Here is a 5,880-nt window from a genome sequence, read left to right as displayed (position 1 = left end):
TCAAGGTTAAACTTTTGACTGAGATGAAGAACTTCCCTGTGAGGGATGTTTTCCTAAGGATGATCATCACATATTATTATGAGCAAAATAATATGGATTCATCTTGAAATATTATAAAATATTAGATGAGTGGAGGAATTTACCTTAAAATTTCCCAGGAAGAAGTTGAGAAATTTCCTTTCAGCAAGATCCCCTGTTCTTGCTTGAAGATGAGTTTTTGAGAGAAAATGGGAAAAGTGTGGGAGAAGGGCTTAATGCATTAAGTGTGTTGACAGAATGGAGAGCTTAATGAGTTCAGAGGGGAACTCGGCCAGTCGGGCTGGGGTTACCCTGATTCTGTTGGAAAACAGAGGAACTCGATGAGTTATAGGAGAACTCGATGAGTTGGATCGCAATATCGCGATTTTGACTTGTGGTGGACTTGACGAGTTAAAGGGTAACTCGACGAGTTAGGTCAACTCAGAGCGTTGACTTTGACTTTGACTTGACCTTGACCAAGGTTGACTTTTAACGGTTTGAAGGGTTGAGTTGTATCTAAGGAGTTTTTTTATAATCAGGGAAGTGACAGAGCTGATACCCGGAGCTTGGATTTATTCAGCTACATATCGCATTTGAGGTGAGTCTCCTCACCATACCAATGGGTCGAACGCACCAAGGCCAGCCCATGTAATTTTTTTGGGATGTTTATTGCATATGTTCTATCAGTGTGTTACGTATTATGTGAAGACCATGTGGGGGTTCCCATGGCAGTGGACTAAGACCATGCGGGGGTTCCCATGGCATTCGGTGTAAGACCTTGGAGGGTTTCCATGGCAACCTAGTATGCTTGCATTTTTAGCTTGTATGATATTTCCTTGGTTACCTAAGACCATTTGGGGGTTCCCATGGCAGTTAGTGAAGACCATGTGGGGGATCCAATGGAAGGTAGTTAAGACCATGTGGGGGTTCTCATGGTAGCAGGTTAAGACCGCGTGGGGGTTCCAGTGGCTCCCGGTGTAAGACCTTGGAGTGTTTCCATGGCATCCTTATATGTTTATATGCATGGCTTATGTAGCTTTTATGACTGATATGGTTTATTTGATTATGTGGATTGTGTGGGGTATGTTATGGGGAACTCACTAAGCGTTAGCTTACAGTTTGTCGGTTGTTTCAGGTACTTTAGGATCTAAGGGCAAGAGCCCGGCGTGATGGCGCGTCATGCACTCTCTGGCATTTTTATTAGGAACACTCTGATATTATGAATAAATTGTCTGATGTTATGGATTTTGAAAACAAATGTGATTGGAATTTTATATTTTATGGTAATGATTTCATTACTTAAAAATGAAAAAAGTTATTGGAAATTTGGGATGTTACATGGAAGGTACTACTAAAGTTATAAAATGTATGTGAAAACCTAAGTTAAAATCACAAATATTGAGGTTTGGTGAGTATGGCCAAAATTGGCAAACTAGAGGGATCAAATGTGGAAAATTAGGAATCAAGATGCACAACCTCTCCATAATTGTTCCAAATTCGTGATTTGCATCGAATTACTCCCCTAATATCGATTTTACTTCCTCCTTGCATCTAGGGTTTGAATCAAATGGGAAATTGTGCAACCAAGCAAAGAAGGGAAGAATCAAAAGCTTGTAAGGTATAATCTCTTCTCTATTACCCCGAAATTTTGAGTTCAAGGTTTGGAGAAAACACCAATGTAGAATTTAAGTTCTTATAAGGATTAGGGTTTTGTTTTCTAACCTCCCTTGAGTGGTTTCCATGGTTCTAATCTCAATCCAATCTTTGTATTGATGGATTTGATGATTTGGGTAAAAGCTCCATGAACCCTATAAACCCAAATTGGGGATATTGCAATTGATGATGAAATGAGATTGGATTCTATGACCTAGATGATATTTGATAAAAATAAAACAAATGAGAATGCTCAAATTCAGGCATGATTTTAGAATCAAGCATAAACATTGTAGTGGTGTTGATTATGATGGCATGTGCGGAATTAGAAAGATCTAGTGAATCATCATACAAAATCAAGAAGACATGAAGTAAATAAATATGGGTTTAACTCTCATTTAGTATTGATAGAAAGAGTACAAATGGGTCTTGCAAAAACTCTCTCTAAACTAATTCTCTCAAAGTGTTCATTACATAAATGAGTGTCACTCACTTCCTATTAATAGGAAAGACAACTCATCACACAATACAAGTGGGTAAATCACAAATACATCCAAGCGTGACTTTGCACCCTAACATTCTCTCCCTCAAAGTTAGGATTGGATGTCCTGGCTTCAATATCGAACGAGCTCGCGCGATCAAGACCAAACTCCCCCTCGAAGTAACACCGGTTTTCAAATCCGCAAATGAATAGCCGAAGCTTTGAATACCCACTCTTCATTCTCCCTTTTTTATAATCAAAAAATGATTATAAAACCCATTAAGGGTGAGAAGCGCCCGAGGAATGAACTTCACAATACTCCCCTTGATGTGTGCCAAAAATGAAACTCCCGAAAAAATTGCACGGAAAAATAATCACGAAAAAGCCTCAAAAAATTTCCAATTTGTGAAAATTTTTGACTTTTGGGTGAAAGTTGCAAGATTTTCCAAAATCCGGGTAAAAACTGTTAATAATAGAATTCTGCAGGGACCCGTTGCGCCAAAAACAGCCAAAGATGCGAAACACTCCCCCATTTGCGAAATTGGGCATAAAGTGTAAGTTCGCACCAACTGCAGGGACCAAATTTGTAACTTCTTCAATTTTCAGCTTTATTACCCTAATTTTGAAATTAGATATTTTCTGCCAAAATTTCGAAACTGTAGGTACTCACTTCGAAAGTTCTTCTCAATGCTTCAAAATGTCGAAATTAAGTCCTTATGTCGAAATGGATTTAAACTGTCATGTATTCGTAACTTCAGGGACCAATTTCGAAACATTTGTGTTTCTTCCCCAATTCATTTGTTCCAGTCGCAAATGTCGACGCCAAGTAGAAACCTTCGATTCTCCAAACATCGATATCAACAGCATCACAAAAACATCTTCGTTTTCAATTAAACCAACGACCATTAGTTCTATTTTCGAATCCAATATCTCCAAAAATCTAAATTGTCTTCGAACAAACAACAATCAGAAATCGATATTCAAACATCAATTTCCAGCCACTCGATATCAAACACAAGCACTTTTCGATTCTTTGATTTTCCGACCCCTACTATTCAAGACAAACCAGGCATTGAATATTGACACCTGATTTCAGATAAGCAATCTCCAAATTCGACTCTAAATCGATTCATAAGATGAAGTCGATCAAGAATAAGGAAAGTAAAATCGACTTAATTTTGCTTTGCTTGATGTAGATACAGACGATCCAAATGAACATCGATATAAGAAAAGATAAAGAACAAGAACTGATTATTATTTGGGCTTACGAATCGCTTAAGAACAGTAACAATATTAGTTACTGGGCTCGAACATATATGTATGATGAATAGTATCTAAAAAAATTTATATTGGGCTTGAATTTTTATTGGGTGAACAAATAATCGAATTTTAGAAGATTGTGATTTTGAAATTTGATCTTAGAAAAATAATTGGATCAATCAACGGGGTTTGAAACGGATTTGATCCAATGAGACAAATCGATCAAAAATTGAAAAACGCAAAATACGAATTGAAATCATGAAAGTTTTGGAATCCATTTGAGAATTTGTGATACCTTTTTGACGAATCGAGTTCTATTTTCAACGAAAGAATCAAATTTAGAAGATCTTGATTCTTTTGTTGGAATGAGAAAATCTCCAATTTTAACATTGTACCACCCACTATGCGTGATGTACAACTTGTTCTTCGTGTTCTTCATGTTATTCAATGATCCAAGAACATTTTCATAAGAACCACCAAAACTTTTGGGTTTTGACTTCAAATTCAATACAACATTTGGAGATTGTTGCTTTGGAACCCAAATTTGCTTCACGGATTTCGGATTCACAACAACATTCGACGATTTTTGTGAATAAACCCGCTTGTTCTTCCATTTAATCTTCTTCTTCTTTTTCTTTCTCATCTTTTTGCATCTTGAAGACTTGATTTCCTGAACAAACCCACTTTCCACAACTTCAACTTTGTGAGTTTGAATCAAATCTATTGGAATTTGATACTTGTGAATTTCTTGGATCACCGGCTTCCGATAAGGAATCATTCCTTCAAACGAATCACAAGAACACAAAATATCATTGGTTTGAACTCCAATCGAGCCAAAAACTTTTTCAAGTTGAGAATCAACTTGAACTCCTTTTTCTTGATCATCATGAACATCCGGGTAAGAAGCAAGAATATTATCACCATATTTGCATTCATCAAGACGAATTCCTTCAATTATTTCATCATCTTTCTTCTTCTTCCTTCTTTCATGAAAAGTTGTTACCAAACGATCAAGCAATGCCTTATGATAAACATGATCAGTAGGATAGCCATTGAACTTTTCACATTCGCATTTTTCCTTAGAAATGAGTAAATTTCGTTTGAAATACCCGGTTACAAAACAACTGAGAATTCCTTCAAAATTGAATGGCCATGGAAAACCTTCTACAAACCAATCATCAAGAATTATTTCTTCCATCATTGATCAATCAATAGGATCTTGTGTTTTTGTAGAGAGATAAAGTGATTTTTAATGGGTTTTCTAGAGAGAGAAAGTAAAAATCACTTGAATTCTAGTGAAGAAAATCGAATTTTGAATAGAATCAAAGATGAATTCGATTTCTAGAATCCAAAAACTCTTTAAATCACAAAGAGCAAAGATCAAAAAATGAATCACCAAATCTAGATTGCCATCATGGATCAAATCTTGATCAAATCAAGAACACCCGCTCTCATACCAATTATTGTGGTGTTGATTATGATGTCATGTGCGGAATTAGAACGATCTAGTGAATCATCATACAAAATCAAGAACACATGAAGTAAATAAATTTGGGTTTAGCTCTCATTAGTATTGATAGAAAGAGTACAAATGGGTCTTGAAAAAAGTCTCTCTAAACTAATGCTCTCAAAGTGTTCATTACATAAATGAGTGTCACTCACTTCCTATTTATAGGAAAGACAACTCATCACACAATACAAGTGGGTAAAGCACTAATACATCCAATCGTGACTTTGCACCCTAACAAACATATATATCTTAGGTGATTTTTGGAAAGATATGAGGACATCGATGGATTTTATGCATTTTGGTATAGTTGTTTAGAAAATGAAGTTCATAACCATGAATGGATGCTATTGGAATTATTTAAATTCAAAACATGAGGTGTTGCTTGTTTCCTATATTTATATATGGAATAATTGGGCATAAGGGTATTTTGGGAAATCTAGGGGTGACTATATGATTATTGACATATTACAAGTGAATGACATTCATGATTATGAAATGACACTCTAGAGATGACATTGGAATATAAACATTAAGGAATGCTAGTGAAGTTCTATCCTTAGTGATTGTTTTGACCCAAAGGGAAATTTGGGAATATATAAGGGAATTGAGGATCCATTGTTAGATTAGGTATTTACAATGAGATTAGTAATGATTTTATATGCTTGACAACATACGTATGAGTATTCGATAAGTTAGGAACAAACCTTATGAGTTTTGAAATGATCATTTGAACAATTGGTTACTTAACCCTTCTTATGGAATTTGAGAACCAATATGTTTTTAAATGGTTTCAATGAGCACTTACTGAATTAAATGGGCTGTTTTTGGATGATAAAACACCTCCTAATCATGTATGAGATCCTAATTAGGTGGTGGACAGTGAATTGGAAAGGGGTCTTCAAGATCTATGCAAAGTTGAATGTTATTATGAGAAAAATTGCACATTTTAGGCATAAAG

Source organism: Lactuca virosa, chromosome 8 (assembly GCF_052849685.1).
Source record: "Lactuca virosa cultivar CGN04683 chromosome 8, Lactuca_virosa_CGN04683_v6, whole genome shotgun sequence".
Taxonomy (NCBI): domain Eukaryota; kingdom Viridiplantae; phylum Streptophyta; class Magnoliopsida; order Asterales; family Asteraceae; genus Lactuca; species Lactuca virosa.
This window is presented reverse-complemented; position numbering follows the sequence as displayed.